Below are 18,185 nucleotides of genomic sequence, written 5' to 3' on the forward strand. Positions count from 1 at the left end.
GTGCTTAGAGACCGTGTTCCGCAACAAGAGAAGCCCCTGCAATGAGAAGCCCGCGCACCGCAACGAAGAGTAGCCCCCACTCACCGCAGCCAGAGAAAGCCTGCGCGCAGCAACGAAGACCCAACGCAGCCAAAAAATAAATAAATAAATTGGGGGGCAAAAAAAAGGTTACCTTGTTTTGGTCCTTGGATTCTTCTACTCTAAGAAAATGGATTACTTGTCACACCGGCAAATGTTTCTAGGTTCTTTTAAACGTCGGCTAGCTGATTTAGAAAATAAAAATTGAAAATTTTGATAACAGCATATGTTAAAGCCAAGTAGCCAATACAGCATTAACATATATTGGCTTTTCTATAACCTTGTCAATACGGACCATCAACTGAAATACTCCCCCAAAGAGGTGACACACCGGACAGACGTGAAGGGTAAAGGAAGTCCAGTGAGTGTACAGCTTCTACGTCTGACCCCTTCTCTCTACACACAGAATCATCCGGAGCTGAATAAGCTCTGGAAGCAAAGAGCAAATCCGAAATCTCATGAAACAGAGGTTTTAAGTGGGATTACGTCTCACCAGTGTTCTCCCAGGACATGTATATTGCCTTGTGCAGGAGGGCTGTGTGCGTGTGTCTTAATAAATTAATAAATTGTGGAAATGAACTTATTTACAAAACAAAAACAGACACACATAGACAACAAACTTACGGTTACCAAAGGGGAAAGGGGGTGGGGGAGGGATAAATTAGGAGTTTGGGATTAGCAGATACAAACCACTATATACTGGGCTGGCCAAAAAGTTTGTTTGGGTTTTTCTGTACCGTCTTATGGAAAAACCCAAATGTAAAATAGGTAAACAACAAGGTCCTACTGTATAGCATAGGGAACTATAGTCAATATCTTGTAATAACCTACAATGGAAAATAATCTGAAAAAGAAAAAAAATATGTATAACTGAATCATTCTGCTGTACACCTGAAACCCTGTAAATCAACTACACTTCAATAAAATAAATAAATCACGGAATAGCAATAATCCTGAGATGTTTTTCCTCCCACAAAGTGCAGAATCCTACATCCTGCCAGAAGAGGGAGCCCAAGTTTCTCCAACATTTAGTCAGAGAAGGCAGCGGATCGGGGAGGGAAACTGCCCATATTGCTAATTTATTTTGAAAAGCCTCCTTACTGTTCTTAGGAAAAGGAATGTTCCACCCCTATCACACCCTGGTCTCCATCTACCACTTTCTCCTCATCTCACACCACTCTCTCCCCCTTGCTGATGGCTCCTAGGCCCTGACGGCTTTCTGTTTGTTTAGGGTCCAGCCAGCCAGCCAGCCTTTGCAAGCGCTGCTCCCTCCGTACGCGGGAGCCCTTCGCCCTCTCTCTACCCTCCTGGGCCTAGGTTCTCGTCATCCTACAGGTCTCAATTGAAGCAGCACTCAGTTGCTTTCCCTAATCCCAGCCTAGTCCAGGCTCCTGTGTTCTGTGCTCTCATTAATCAATGCTCCTCTCCTTCACGGCAGTTGGTAACGATACCTATAGCATTGTGACTGATGTTTATGTCTGTTCCCCATAAGACTCTAAGTTCCAGGAGAGTAGGAAATATATCTATTTGTTTTTTTAATAAATTTACTTATTTTTTATTTTATTTTTATTTATTTTTGGCTGTGTTGGGTCTTCGTTGCTGCATGCGGGCTTTCTCTAGCTGCGGCAAGCAGGGGCTACTACTCTTCGTTGCGGTGCGCGGGTTTCTCACTGCGGCGGCTTCTCTTGTTGCAGAGCACAGGCTCTAGGCGCGCGGGCTTCGGTAGTTGTGGCTCGCGGGCTCCAGAGCGCAGGCTCAGTAGTTGTGGTGCACAGGCTTAGCTGCTCCGCGGCACGTGGGATCTTCCTGGACCAGGGCTCGAACCCGTGTCCCCTGCATCAGCAGGAGGATTCTTAACCACTGCGCCACCAGCGAAGCCCCTATGTTTATTTTTTAAATCTTTTTCTCCCCACAGTGAACAGCAAGCGCAAGGCCAATAGTAGGTGTTTAATAAACATCTGCTGGATCAGATGGTTAGCGCCCGGTTGGCCTCTGGGCTCTGTCCACTCTGTCAACATGAGACATCCTCCCTACCCCCACCCATCAGCTTAGCATCTGCAGGCTGAACTGGGCAGCGGTCTCACTGCACCCGCTGCCTCCAGCTCTCTCTCCAACTGTTTAATCCACCTTCAATCTGGTGCTTTCGGTGATCTTTCTAAAACATAAATCTCATGATGTCACTCCCCCACTCAGAACTCTCCAATGACTCTCCTTTTTCATAGGGTAGGCTCACACCTGATGGATGGGTTTGGGATGACTGGCGTAAGGCATCCCTCCTTGTCCTTGTCTCCACAGCTAAGTTAGGGGCCAATGGGAAGAGCAGCCCAGCTCCAGCAGGCATTTATCTCACTCTCAATCAGTACTGTCCTTTCCCCCAGTTTTCTCACTTATTTTTAAAAACAGGTTATCTTTTCTCATAGAAATATAAATATAGGATGAAAAGATGATCAAATGAATGTAACTTCAATCCTTTCAGGTAGAAGATGTGGGATAAATAAATCACAACACCCAGAACATTTTATTGCATTCACTTGCTTATATATCCATTTGCTAATACAGCCAACTCTTCCCATTACTATATCTCTTTGAGAACAGAGAACTTATCTCTGCTGTCTGATAGGTATTTATAACCGATTTACTAAATTAATTAGTGAACTAACTCGACAACTCTAGGTGATAAAATGTGACTAATATTTAGCTAATTTATTACTGCAATCTTTAGTATGCTAAAGCTAGATGAAATGTGATCACAATGGAAAGTGCATACTTTCTGATATAACTATCATACAAATAACTGCAGGCACAGAAAGAAAGGGAATGACTGAGGCATGCAGAAAACTACGCTGCAGTGACGAGACTTTCCGGCCGAGTCTAGGGGCCAATTTAACATTAGAAACCAATCTGGAGTCAGAAAGCAAATAACTCAGGAAGCAGTGGCAAAATATTTGAATACACATCCACCAAAGAAGATACGCAGATGGCAAAAAAGCACATAAAAGTAATGTTCAGCATCACTAGCCGTTAGGGAAATGCAAATCAAAACCACAAGGAGATTCCACATCTATCAGAAAGGCTAAAATTATGAAGACTGACTTTCCAAGTGCTGATGAGGATGCAAAGCACTGTGAAATGGGACAATCACTGTGGAAAAGTTCTGCAGTTTCTTGAAAAGTTTAGCATCCATCTATCATAAGATCTGGCCATTCTACTCGCACAGATTCACCAAAGAACAATGAAAGTGTGTGTGTATATATATATATATATATATATCTCCATGTAGAGATTTGTACATGAATGCTCACAGGCACTTTATTCATCATTGCTAAAAGCTCAAAACAACTCAAATGTCCATGAACAGACGAATGGATAAACATGTTGTGAAAAATCCAAACAACGGAATACTACTCAGAATGGAATAAAAAGGAATGATCTCCTGATACACGCAACAACAGGGATGACTCTCACGAGTGTTATTAGGCGGAGTGAAAGCAGCCACGGGTGCACACTGTATGATTCCGTTTATGTAGTAGTCTAGAAAACCTTCTGTAGTGACAGAAAGGAGATCAGTGTCTGCCCAGAGACTGGCGAGGGGACGGAGGGGTAGGAGAGTTGGGTTGGGAAGGGGCACAGGGTACTTTCAGGGGTGATGGATGCTGTCTCGATTTCAGGGATGGCTTCACAGGTGTGCCCATGCCAACATTTATTAAACTGTTCTCTTTAAATACATGCAGTTTATCGTACGTCAACTATAACCCAGTAAAGCGCTTACAAAAAAGAAAACAAAAAGAAGAAAGCAATCTGGGCAAACAAATGACTTCTCAGAAAGCAGACTGCCAGCTTCCTTTAGAGCTATAAACTATAATTTTATGCCTGGAGATCATGATTATGTTTAACACTTCAGTGAAGTTATGCTAAATAGAGATGTGAACTTCACCTGAGACCTATCCAGAAGATGCAGTTAAAGGGGCTTATAACAGACAACAGATAAATTATCACTGGGTTTACTTCCTTTCCTCTAAAATTTGATCAAGAAAGAATATATATATATATATATATATATATATATATATATATATTTCCTTAGGTTTTTTTTCCAATAAATTTTTATCCTTTTAAATTGTCTACATATTTAGGGGAAAAATACCACATCTTAATATACTTTCTTTTGTTTCCATGGAAAAAATATTCATGCATTTATTATATCTTCCTTCCCTAGGGATTTAATAGTAAAATTAAATAATTCCTTTAAACAGAGAGCAATGTGGTTAAAGAATGACATAGATAATACTTAAAATCCTATAAGATACCATCCCATAAAGTTCCCTCATATAACAAATCTCTTAGGAATTTCTTCCAGTCTTATTTGAAAATATCCTAAGTTACTTCTTAAAAGGAACTCACACAGTACTGGTGATATATAAGCAATATCTACGTCTCCAGTCCCTTCACATGATAGCGGAAAAAATATATAACTGACAACCAGAAGATGAGGGTTCTAGTTCTAGTTCTGCTATTAACTAGCTGTCAAAACTTGTACAAATCATTTAACCTCTTTGAATCTCATTTCCTATCTAACAGGAATTGGATAATCCCTAAGGATCCTTCAGGCTCTAAGATTTTATTAATCTTGTAGACAGGTAAATAAAATGCCATATTTTATAGAAAATATTGTGCTAAGCACGCTGACTAGATTTTTAGATGATGCTTTTAAGAGTAACTCATATACTCAAAATAACATGTGCTTTGGTTATGTGGATGTGAACGTGAATACATGTAAATTCAAGGAAGCTGGCCAATTCTATGACCCAGTATAACTCAGGAAAACACAGATCTGCTGCTTTATAAATACGAACTGCTGATTATTGTGTTGAGGCCCCTGAAGGACTGAGCAACAGAAATCAACTGCCTCAGCTAAAGAAAAGTGCCACCTAATTGGTGAAGTGCAGAAATCTGGGTTCATTTCTGTTTGTTTTTATCTATATCTGACTATGAAATTGGGAAGGCATGCTTTAAACATCAATTCTCACTTTTTTCACTCACGTTGAGGGGAAGCTTTATAAATATATGTTTAGGGAATTCCCTGGTGGTCCAGTGGTTAAGACTCCATGCTTTCACTGCCAAGGGTGCAGGTTCAATCTCTGGTCAGAGAACTAAGATCCCACAAGCTGCACAGCATGGCCAAAAAAAAAAAAAAAAAAATGTGTGTATATATATATATATATATATATATATATATATATATATATAAATATAAAATGAGCCTTAATAGCGGTACAGCACAGTGACCCTCTCCAAGCCTTTATCACTCAACATAAGGCTACTGAAAGAATATGCTTTCAGTTGACTTACATTAACAAAAGCATATAAAAGTCTGCTTAAAATTAACAATTAGAAACTGAATGCATGCCAGTCAGAATGGCCATCATCAAAAAATCTAGAAACAATAAATGCCGGAGAGGGTGTGGAGAAAAGGGAATACTCTTGCACTGCTGGTGGGAATGTGAATTGATACAGCCACTATGGAGAACAGTGTGGAGGTTCCTTAAAAAACTACAAATAGAACTACCATATGACCCAGCAATCCCACTACTGGGCATATACCCTGAGAAAACCATAATTCAAAATGAGTCATGTACCAAAATGTTCATTGCAGCTCTATTTACAATAGCCAGGAGATGGAAACAACCTAAGTGTCCATCATCGGATGAATGGATAAAGAAGATGTGGCACATATATACAATGGAATATTACTCAGCCATAAAAAGAAACAAAATTGAGCTATTTGTAATGAGGTGGATGGACCTAGAGTCTGTCATACAGAGTGAAGTAAGTCAGAAAGAGAAAGACAAATACCGTATGCTAATACATATATATGGAATTTAAGAAAAAAAATGTCATTTAGAATCTAGGGGTAAGACAGGAATAAAGACACAGACCTACTAGAGAATGGACTTGAGGATATGGGAAGAGGGAAGGGTAAGCTGTGACAAAGTGAGAGAGTGGCATGGACATATATACACTACCAAATGTAAAATAGATAGCTAGTGGGAAGCAGCTGCATAGCACAGGGAGATCAGCTCGGTGCTTTGTGACCACCTAGGGGGGTGGGATAGGGAGGGTGGGAGGGAGGGAGACGCAAGAGGGAAGAAATATGGGAACATATGTTTATGTATAACTGATTCACTTTGTTATAAAGCAGAAACTAACACACCATTGTAAAGCAATTATACTCCAATAAAGATGTAAAACAAAACAAAACAAAAAAACTGAATGCATGGAGAAGTTGAATACCTGATTGCAAAACTTATAGTCCTTTCAAGCAAGATTAGGAAACTAATTAAAATGCACAAATTTTTAAAAGTATATGACTCAAAACCATGAATCATTAATCATATGAAGTTTGAGCCATGTTGGGTCATCAAAATATTCACTTTTATACATGATATAATTAACTTTGAGCTTCTGGTATGAAAAATTATCTTTCTATTTTATGAACTTGAGAAAATCTGGCTAAAACCACTAAATTAAATTCACTTCACCTTTAGGAATATTATAGTTAATCCTAAAAAACCCCTTTAAATCCATGAAAAAACCCAGAAGACAATATGGAAAATTTAGGCTCATAAGGTCATCACATCACATGTAAAGCTATTATTTTCTCTGCCCAAATTAAGGGCAATGCCTCAAATAATGAACAGAGATTACTGATTACTGAAGCAAAACCCATTATAAAGTGTCCAACACTTAGACACTGGCTACTCCACAGCAGGGATACAATACACAAGTTAATGGTGTTTTGAAACAGGATTATATCTGATTCCTCTTCCCCCTAACTATGAGAACATCTAGGGTGTCACTCAGGCATTGTGTTCAGCTGGCTCTTTCATTGGTCACCAATGCAAAGACAATGTTGAGAAGAATTTACTGAGGACTGTTTTGTTTCTGAATAGGCTTATACAGAGGTTTTCAAGTTGCTTAGTGCAGCTCCTTGAGAGGCAAGGGATGGGGAAGTGTTGAATTAGGGGAAGCAGCAGAGAGTCCATATAGAATGCATATTTACGTATTCATAAAGAGATGCTTTCAAGGATGGTCAACAAAACGTTAACTGCTAAATATCTCAAGATGGAGGGATTTCACTGAACTTTAACTTCTTTTTAGACAATGAGAATATTATTACTTACATTTTTCATCACAGGAGGAAAAATAAGGAAAGGATGATTGAAACAACCCCACCGAAGACTAGAAAGCACTGAAGGAAAAGAGTTCCAGTCACAGAAACATGCCCAGATTCCTACAGTGCAGGATACTCAGGGGTACAGGAGGAGGAAACTGGTGAAAGGTGAGGGTGAATCCACTATTTGCATAAAAGTCTCCAGGGCTTAACTAAGCAGAGAAAATGCAGCTCCCCCCCCCGACCCCCCCCCCACACATCAGGGCACAAATGCTGGCGGCACAGTGTTTCAAACAAACCCACTCGCTTGCCCGAATCTTAAAACAAAAAGAAAATGACCTGAACAAGGAAATCGCCAAGGCAGGATCTGAAAAAAGAGGTACTAAATTTAATTTTACCTGTAATTCTGTAAAGCAGAATTTCTAGCACCTGGTTTTCAGATTGCAGGAGGGGAGGAGAAGCATGCTATATATTAGATGAAGCTAATGAAAAAATTTCCAGTGAGATTCAGTTCTTCATTTGTCTCTTAAATGAAGATTCATAGTTCAAGTTCAATGGTTATAGCCAGATATAAAAAACTTTTTAAGCATAATTAATGCTATATGAAGACTCGTCTATCGAGAATGGATTAGGCTAGTTATTCTCTAGGAGAAAGAAGAAAGGTATAATATATGTATGTGTATAACATAAAGAGTTCCCTGAAAATGTTTAAAATAAATCAAAATTTAAAGAAGTTTCAGTTATTGAGAAAATTAAGTCAAATATAATGCTAAATAGTGGAGGCACTGCTTTACTAATACCACTATTTATGCCATGTGTAATACTGCAGAGCAAGGAAGTTACTAATTGATATGGTCTAGTTATCTAATTATCAAAATAAAATCAATTCAAACTTCTACTATGTTAATTGATTCAGTGTATTATATAACCTTAGTTATAACTGTAGCCTCTCTCTTAAGAGTATTCAACTCCTGGACTCACTCAAATTGCTAAACTCCTTCCTACATTCTAACAACTCAGGGCCCTGAGACTTCTGGGTGCTGCCTTGTGGTGAGAGCAGGGTTCTCTGGCTTCTTGTGGTTCTGAAGTGGGTCATCACAACTGGCCAGGAAGTCAGAGAGCTGGCTCGGGAATCAGAGGCAGGACTGACCCAGCTCTGCTACTCACTAGCTCTGTGACCTTACCTAAGTTACCATACCTCTCTGAGCATCCCTTTCCCGATACAGGATTGTTTTGAAGCATGGTAGGTACTGAGATACAGTAAATGCTTGATGAATGTCTGTCGTGTGCCCTTCCTGGATGCCGTAAGTTCAGGAAGATTCTGGGCACATCAGCCCTGCTGTTCACTAACTATACAGTCTTGGGGGCATTGGGCAAACTCTCAGAGCTTCAGTTTGCTCGTGTGGACACTGCAGACAGTGCCAACAACAACTGGAACTGATACACGTACAGGGTCTGCCTGAAAGCAGCTGCTGCTGCGGGTGCCGGTCTCAGGCCTCCTGACTGCACACACACAGCAAGGAGCTGGGCGTGTGAGAGAGCGCAAGGCAGACTTGGCCCTGCCCTTCTGGCTACACACAATAGAGTAGGGGAAAGACTCGAAAATGACAGAAGGTTAGAAAAGCGGACCTATTGCTCCGTGTGAGCACTCATACTATTCCTACAATGTATCTCAACGTTCAGTCAGGCCCAGCTTGTGTTATTTAACACGCACGTTCAGTTGGAAATTCAGAACCACCACCTTGCAGGCAGCTGATTTTGACTGGAACCAGTAATAATGGACAGTCTGAGAAAAATTCAGACCTTGGTGCTGCTAATATTTATTAATGCATTACCTAGCAGCACTGTTAGATTATTTATAATTCAAAAAGCATTTTTTACTGTTCAGAAGGACGTTAATAATCATCGTTCTGTTCTGAGGCTAGTTAAAGCTATAGTACAGTTACTGACAAACTGTATCCAAAGGAGCAGTATTTTAGAGAAGAGAAAAGGCAAAGATGAAGACCCAGTAGGGTTTGAGTCAGCAATGAAGGTACTCATCAGAACAGTAATAGAAAATAGTAACTCTGCGTACGGCGGCAGGGCGACGTAATTCACGGTCACTGTACGATCGTGAGCAATTTGTTACTATTTCAAGAGAAAATAACTATTATGACAGTGACAACAGAACACTGCTGGTACTGAATGAGGTTGTAAAAACTTCGCAAAATGCTAAAAGAAAAAGGAAATAGATGATTCAGAGCAATAGTTCTGTACTTTAAAATATGACAATTTTAAGAAACCATCATTTCTCATTCAAGATCATAATTTCAAAACAACCATGTACCAGGGCCCTTCTGACAAGTGTTTTGTAAATTCACACTACCACTGAGAGTGTAAGAGAGAAAAACGTCCTTTTTGAAAACTATGCCGTCTTTAAATATTCTTTTACATGAAATCCATCTCTTACCGTGGCTCTGCTGCGGAAGCTCTGCGGCCGCCTGCGCTGGGGTCAGATGCCCGGGCTCCCTCGAGGCCTGTCCTTACACTAACTCGAGGCCAAGAGCAAGCCACGTAAGTCACACTATCGGCCTCAGTTTCTTCACTGTCAGTTAACACCTGCCCTGCTCAATCATGAAGTTCAAATGAGACAACATAAACTCCACTCTGAAAACTATAAATGTCAAACAAAAGTGGAGCCCTTCGCCGCGTCGCTGCCTGAGACACAAACCTCTGCAGAGCATGTGTCTGTGTCTACGTTTATATGTGACAGTCCAAAAGAAATAAAACTTACAATTAATCACAGGCAACCTCTAGTGAGCACCAGCTCTGTGCCAGGCACCAAGCCTTGTCCATGTGGATCTCATATAGTCGTAAGATAGCTCTATGAGGTGGGAACCATTCACCCCTTACACTTCTCATTGTAAATATGAGATACCCAAGGCTGCCCCAAATTAAACAGAGCTGGTCTATGCGAGTCCTGAGTGTGTGCTTCCCAGCACTGGACAGGCCCTGAACAAATCAAGTATGAAGTGCGGAAGCTCCGAGTGTGGCTTCCCTTCTGCTCGTCTTCCGGCACATCACACAGAGATGCCCCAGTTCCTGTGAGAACCACGTATGTTCCCATCCACACCCATTAAGACAACCATAGGCCAATTCTGGACTCGGAAAACAAAAAAGAAACCTTTCCCACATTATTAAGCAAAAACGGAAGAATATAGAAAGAATATACCTCTTTTTATTATAAATAGTCGGCAAAGAGAAATTGGAAGCTTTAAAAAAATTCAATATCCTTTGGTTGTTCTTACTCAAATTGGACCAACTTTATCAGCTTAATCCTTGATTGGTGTAAATCAAACCAAAGGAAAATTATAAAGCATTGTTTAGAAAGGTACTGCTGTAACGTTCTTTAGGCATTTTAGATTAAGCATATGCCAATTACATGCAGATGTAAAACCAGTTATAAATGAGGAATTTCACAGGGAATAGTAAAAAGCAGATTCAAAGGCAGGGTGAGATTCTTTGTTTTTAACCACCTATTTAAAAAAAAAAGTCATCATCATAAACTTTGGTACTGTCATAAAATGTATCCCCCCAAAATAAAGTAAACTTACCTTTGGTTTTTTGATCAGCAGCCTGAAAAAAAAAAATCAGAAACTCTTTAGGAATAATGTGTAGGATGTACACATCCATATGAAAGTTTATAAGCAGACTTTAATATTGGAAACTTTAAAAACAAGTTTTTGCCCAGTTACCTTATTAAAATTTACTACTGGGAAAAATGTATAATTGTCTACATTCTATTAATTATGTGTCAATATTGCTCTAAAGGCAAAAAAAATCTATGTGGAAGCTCACTTAAGCTCTGTATTTTAATACAAACTAAAACGGATATAGTTTTAACTATAAGATGCATTAAACCAGGCAAGAACAATACAAATGGCATAACTTGGTACCTTAAATGCCCTAAAATTCAAGCATGGCCGTAAGATATACAGTAGGACTTTAGATTTTAATATTTACTAGTACAAGCTGTAAAAGAACACTTGCCAAAGCTGCAAAAATTATTTCTAGCTTTTCAAACAAAATCAGTTAAATGGCCCTTAGACATGGCTGCCCTGGACAGTTCAGTTTAAGTAAAATAGCACGGACATTCTTTACTACCAATGACTAACATCAAAGTCCTTCAAAACACAGCTCTAGTATTTCTGAGTCCTTAAAAAAGACATTCTGTGGCTGTCACCCTTTATCTATATCACTAGCACTCTAGATTGAGCATAGTGAATTTTAAAAGTAATAACCGAACCTCTGTAATGCAATGGCTATAATGCGGTGAGACACGAGTGATGACAGAAACAATGAACTAGGAACTCTAGCCAAACCTTTTTCTGAGCACCTTCCTTCTTTTTCTTTTCTTCCTGCTTTTTCTTTTTCTTTTCTTCCATCAAACGTTCCTCTTTTTGTGTTTCTTGTTCTTTCTCCCTATTAAAAATAAAGTGGTATTAGTATAATGTCCATTTTAAAATTAAAAAATGAAAAAACATTAGCTGCAGAAAGTTTTAAGTCACACAGCGTTTCACACATGGTATAAAGAAGGACATTTCTGAGAAGCAGTGTTAGAAATGGACCTTCATCCGTCCCCCCATCAGCTCCACTTCTCTGTTAAGTACCAGAGCACGTGGCCCTGACTCCTTTGGCGGTGTTCATTCACTGGCCCACATCTGTTGAACACCACCAACCTTTTATCAGGCAGTGTACCAGGAATTAAGGGTACAAGATGGAGAAAGACACTATAGTCCCTAGAATCCAGCCCCAGACCAGTATTTCTAGAAGTGCTGTCTCAGGGACCACCATCATCAGAATCTACCTATTAAAAGTGTAGATTCCTGGATCCCACACTAGCCCAACCAAATCAGAGCCTTTGGAGGTGATTCTTATGCACACCTTTTATGTTGGCTGGACAAGACAACTGTTTTTTAAACAAAGATCCCTATACAGCATGGTGAGCTACTATAAGGGTACACTGGAACATCGCATAGAGCAACACTTGGAAGAGTGAGGTAGCCTATGAGCTACGGCTTAAATGTGGCAAAAGTGTTTGGCTGGCATGGGGTGCTGTGTCAGTTATCAATTTACTGCCTGTCAGCTCCAGATTCACCCTCCAGCACTCGCTTTGCCAATAATGGACCCGTCCCCTCAAGCACTTCTCCTTCCCTGTGAGCGCAATGCAGAGGTTTCCCAGTGAAGGGCGCTGGAGGGGCTTCCAGCAGCAAGGGGCCGTCCCACTGTCTCTGGAACCTGCAGGGTGGGTTCAGCATGTGGCTATGAGGACACCTGGTGAGGACCCCAGCCACGGACCAAGAAAGGGCAGTCTCTTAGTAACCTTGCAGCTCTGGCGTGATCTAGTGTCACCTTCCAGTGACCCTGTCAACACAGACATTGTGCACTGCGGGCCTCCTGCTACTCGCCCCCCTCCCACACCAGTCTCTGTGGCCTTCTCCCAATGATGTGGCCTCGGCCCTCCTGACGGGGATGCCACGTGCTCCGTGCCCGTGGCACTGCCACTGCCACGTTGTCTTCACACCTGCACGCCTGGCCATCAACTGCAGCTCACCACCAGGAGGGCTGCCACCAGGGCTCCCACCTCCTGTGTGCCCCTGTGGCGGGCTACCGGCTTTCCCGGGCTGGAGGAGTGCTTCCTTCCTGCTGCCAGCAACTGCCCACTTGCTGACCTGGGCGAAACTGGGAGCCACTCTGCCATCCAGTGGGCTGCACCTACAGCTTCTTCAGTGAGTGGGAGCTCCAGCCTTGGGGAGGGGCCCCCTCCAATTGGCCCTTCCTCAGGTTCTCTCCCTCAGCCCTAGCTAGCTCTACAGTTGTTCTCTTACCACAGTTTAATTACTCTTTACAATAAACGTTCCCTGTTTATTTCACCATGTAGTTTCTGCATCCTCACTGGGCCAGAATGACACAAGTGGGAAGGAGGGTTTAATAGACTAAAGCAGAAGGAGCAACATGCACAAAGGCCGCAGCAAACATCACTGTCCACACACCACTGCTGTTTAACTTATTAATGTTGGAGTTTGTTTTTAACCTGTAAATGTATTTACAACTACTACATGCATAGGGAGTCTCAACCTAGTGTCAGTTTGTACGTTATTTGAATACCATCGTAATAAAAATAACTTAAATCAACAAGCTGCTGATGATGGGGGGCACTCAGAGCTTATTCTTCCTTTAAAACAGTGGTTCTTGGCTGCTCATCAGAATCACCTGGGAAGTTTTAAAAACTCGCAATGCCAAGGCTGTATCCCTTTTCAGTGAAATCAGGGAATTGAACACAGACATCAGCAGTTTTAAAAGCTTCCAGATGACTCCAATGTCCGACCAAGGCTGAGAAACAACTTTTAAAAGGAAGTCAGTACATTTCCCAAGCTTGGGAACCAGCTATTATTCATTACCTTAGATGATACCTTCCAGGAATATTTTCATGTTAAAGGACGCAGAGACACTAAGAAATCTGTGTTTAAATATTCTTACAAGGTATAGGCAAGCCCTGTGAGTGATGGGTTGTTGCTGCATGCTACTGCCACACATCTAGGGAAAAAGTGAACAAATGTTCACTAGGAATGTAGTGTCTGTCCACCGCTACTGCTATACTTTCTTAATCTACAGCATGATGAAAGCCTTAAGTTATCTTCAGATATTAAACTTAATAAAGAAGGCAAGTAGAGCTACATTTAAAAAAAGGCATTCTATAGGAGATGGAATAAAAAGGATTTTTGCTTGATTGGATTACTCTGAAAGTTAAATTAATTAGAACCAGCTATTCCCCCAGGAGTACAGTTAAGGTTTTACTGTACTGGTAAAATAAAGTGCTGTAAATAAACAGCTCACGTAGCCCTGAGATATCTTACACTTCTCCTGCCTGAGCTCATGTTCCTATGACAAAGCACGATTCAAATGTATGAACTTTAATAAAGTTTTTATCTAATATCTCCCTAACTAGCACTAATTTCTTCTACCTCTACAATTCCTGCAATTTTTCATTAATAACTTAAAAAAATCAACACTGAATCTCATTTTTTTTTTTTTTTTTTTTTGCGGTATGCGGGCCTCTCACTGTTGTGGCCTCTCCCGTTGCGGAGCACAGGCTCCGGACGCGCAGGCTCAGCGGCCATGGCTCACGGGTCCAGCCGCTCCGTGGCATGTGGGATCTTCCCGGACCGGGGCACGAACCCGTGTCCCCTGCATCGGCAGGCGGACTCTCAACCACTGCGCCACCAGGGAAGCCCTGAATCTCATTTTTATTTGTAAAGTAATACATGCTCATGAGAAAACATAAACGGTACAAAAGATACGTTAACAAAAAGACAGATTCTTCCTTCTCCAGTGTCCGCAGGCTGTCTCCTTGGAGGTAAGGAGTTTTTTAAAGAACACTCTCTATGTGAATATACGGTTGTGTATCTTTAAAAATGCTTGGATTCCTATTTCTTATCAATTTGAGATAGTAACAATTTAATTTCTATAATGATGGATACGGATTTGGTTCTTCAGACCCCTATCTTCCACCCCATCACTGCTTTGAGTTCAAATGATGAACGGCATTTGCTTTAAAAACAGTATGTTAATGTTCGCTGCAGAGCTAGGTAGGGTACTGTGAGGACATTTAACTTCTTGTGTAGCTGCTTTTTTTCTAGAGTTCTTAACTGTTCTTCTTTTCCTCTTGCAATATCCTCCTTACAAAATTTGTTTTTGTTTTTTACATATCCACCCTCCTCCAGTTTAAAAACATGAGGCCTCTCCTCAACTGCATTTCCCAAACTCCTTTCCAGAGCCTCAGTCCAGCTCACTCAGTCAGGAGCACTCTGCCAGAGTTTTCTAATATCCTCTAGTTATTTTAACAAAAAGAAAATTTTGGGGCTTCCCTGGTGGCGCAGTGGTTGAGAGCCCACCTGCCGATGCAGGGGACATGGGTTTGTGCCCCGGTCCGGGAAGATCCCACATGCCGCGGAGCGGCTGGGCCCGTGAGCCATGGCCGCTGAGCCTGCGCGTCCGGAGCCTGTGCTCCACAACGGGAGAGGCCACAACAGTGAGAGGCCCGCGTACAGCAAAAAAAAAAAAAAAAAAAAAAAAATTTAATTGTGGTAAAATATACGTAAAATTTGCCATCTTAACCATTTTTACGCGTACAGTTCAGTAATGTTAGTCACACGGTTGTACTACCAATCTCCAGAACTCTTTTCATCTTGCAAACGTGAAACTCTGTGCCCAAGAAACAACTCCCCACTACACGCCCCCTCTCCCCAGGCCGCGGCAACCACCATTCTATTTTCTGTTTCTATTAATCTGACTAACCCTAAGTACCACACTGTGGTTTTGATTTGCAGTTCCCTAATGGTAGTGATATCAAGCATCTTTTCATATGCTTCTTGGACATTTGTGTATTTTGGGGGGCCTACTCTTTTATCGTAGTTTACATATTCCTTATTTTTAACACTGTATCACTGTGTCATTTCTATCAATCCAGATTGATACAGTGGGAAAGGAGGAATTAACAGACTAAGCAGAAGGAACAGTGTGTGCAAACTCCTCATCATTGCCCATCCATGAATGCTGACCTAAACTTACTAATTCGGTCATCTCGTGACTTCCCTTGTTTTCCTCCTTGAATGATGCCCTCAGTTATGCTGGAATTGGCTACCTTTTTGTTTCACTGATGGTTTGGCTGAGCATAAATTCTAGGTTGAAAATCAAGTTTGAAGGCACAGTGCCCCTGTATTCTAGCATCCATACCTACTCAAGAGAAGTCTGATGTCATTTTGCTTTTTTAGTCCTTTCTAGGTGCTTTCCCCCCCTCCAAAGCTTCTTTTCACCCCTGGGATTCTGAAATTTCATGATGATGTGCACCTTGGTATCTTTCTCCCCCATTATTTGTGCTTAGTATTTGGCTGATGCTTTCAATATAGAGACATTTCTTTCAGTTCTCTATTTTATTGAAAACATCTTCTGTTTTCTAAACAACACATATTAAGTTTCTTGGAGGGATCATCATAATTTATCTTTATGTTTTCTACTCTTTTTTGTTATTGTTCTCAGTTTTCTGAGTGCTTAACTGAACTTGATGTTCCAGTCCTTCTACTGAGCTTCTTATTCCATGATATTAAAATTTTATATAACTTTCTTATTCTCCAGTTGCTCTTTTCCCACAATACTAGGTTCTTGTTTTATGGACGCAAATCATTTTTATGCTAGCAGAGGATATTAATTAGGGTTTTTCTGAAGTTCTGCTAAATTTTCTGCATTGTTTCCTTTCTGAACAGTTCTTCCCTTAGACTCCCTTTGATGTGAGAGACTTTTCTCAATTGTCTGGTCATCTTTGGTTTGACCGTTCAGGCTTAAAAAAAACAAAACAAAAAACCAATTAGTTTTGTGTGCATGGGCTGGACTTGTTTCCTCATTGGCTTTGCTTTAGGGAGACAGGTTGGGGAGCTGGCTATTTTGCTAAAGTAGCCTCAAAGGCGAAAACATGCAGCCTTTCCCCTGATTAGCAGGGTGCTTTATTCAAAGTATTAGCTACTAGACCTTAACCACCTAGAACTGCTGAAATTTTCGATGTCATTATTCTGAATTCTGACCATAACCTCCTCTCCTTACTATTCCCACTGTACCCATTCATTATCTTTACCAAAAACTCCTATTCCTTGTCTGCCATTTTCTTCTAGGCTATTTTCATCAGTTCCTTTACTAGAGAGCCTAAACCTTAAGATCATCTCATATGTTCACTAATTCAGTCACTCAGGAACTATACAACTAGCATATGTTATTTACTGTGGTAGGCACCAGGGACAAAAAGAGGGATTGATTCATTTAACAAATATTATAGCAGAGATTACAGCAGTGACAAGGCAGAGTTCATATGCTTTTAAGGATATTCATATAAATAATGCATCGAATAAATGATCACTATTACAGCAGTGATATGTACAAAATGCAACGAGAACATAAAAGTCTGCTGGGTGATGCCCTCCTGCTTATGTTATCTTTCTATCATAGTTAAGGGGACCTTATGTCCTGCTTTTAATGAACACTGTGTGCTTCCTTCTGTACTCTGGGCTGTAAGTACCTTGGTGGCAGGACTGTCTTCTGTCTCTGTGGCACCAAGAAAAGCCTGTCATCATTCAGGACATTTCTAGTACCAACTTCTGGTCCATAATCTCAGGTGAAATTTATACTGGAAAAACATCTTCTGTATTTTCTTTTCAAGGGAAACTTTATTTTCTGAAATGACCCAGTAATATTTAATAAATTTCTATCTACCTTTTGAGGCTAGTAAGAAGATTATAAACTGTATTTTTTTTCCTATGTGGAGAAGTTGTGAGATTTACAAGTCAAGCTGTAAGGGAAATAAAGAAGAGGGATAGCCAGGTTGGGAGAATTTCACTTTTAAATTTTAATTTCAACTTAAAAAATTAAATTTAAATACATACGACTTTATATACATGTGTACATATAATCTTATATATTTTTCCCCAATATAACCTTTGCTTTTGTTTCTCATTTGCTTGGCATCCCTTACTCATTCTTTCTTCTCCCTCCACAACCATCTCAAAGGTTCACTTCTCCACCTCTCTTCCAGATGACCCATGTAGCCACCTGGTTCATATCCTTCTGTGCCTCTCTCCATGCTCATGTAATCAGATGGAAGCATACATACCTATATACGTTTACAAAGGGTTTTATTTGATCATTGTTCTGTAACACAGGGGTCATGTTATGTAAACTTCTTTGCATCTTGCTTTTCTCATTCAATATATGTCTCTCTCTCCTCATCCCCTCTCCCAACTGACAGATCTAATCCATATCCATTATTTCTAATGGCTACATAATACACCACGGTGCGAATGTTACCATATTCGATTCAGTTATTCCTCTATTCATACACATTCACTTCATT

The 18,185-nt window shown here is 40.6% G+C and overlaps 1 protein-coding gene across 6 annotated transcripts in view; it reads right to left on the bottom strand.

The window, feature by feature from the left end:
* The window catches only part of TNRC6C (trinucleotide repeat containing adaptor 6C), an 83,230-nt gene extending 71,586 nt beyond the window's left edge, over positions 1 to 11,644 (bottom strand). For all 6 annotated transcript variants that reach the window (XM_032617745.1, XM_032617747.1, XM_032617746.1 and 3 more), the window contains exons 1-2: positions 11,611 to 11,644; positions 10,843 to 10,864 (exon numbers count right to left, since the gene is read on the bottom strand). The gene's annotated coding sequence lies outside the window, so the exon portion shown is untranslated. The remainder of the gene's footprint in view (positions 1 to 10,842; positions 10,865 to 11,610) is intronic.
* Positions 11,645 to 18,185: the final 6,541 nt, after the last annotated feature.

The sequence above is a fragment of the Phocoena sinus genome, chromosome 20 (assembly GCF_008692025.1).
Source record: "Phocoena sinus isolate mPhoSin1 chromosome 20, mPhoSin1.pri, whole genome shotgun sequence".
Classification (NCBI taxonomy): Eukaryota; Metazoa; Chordata; class Mammalia; order Artiodactyla; family Phocoenidae; genus Phocoena; species Phocoena sinus.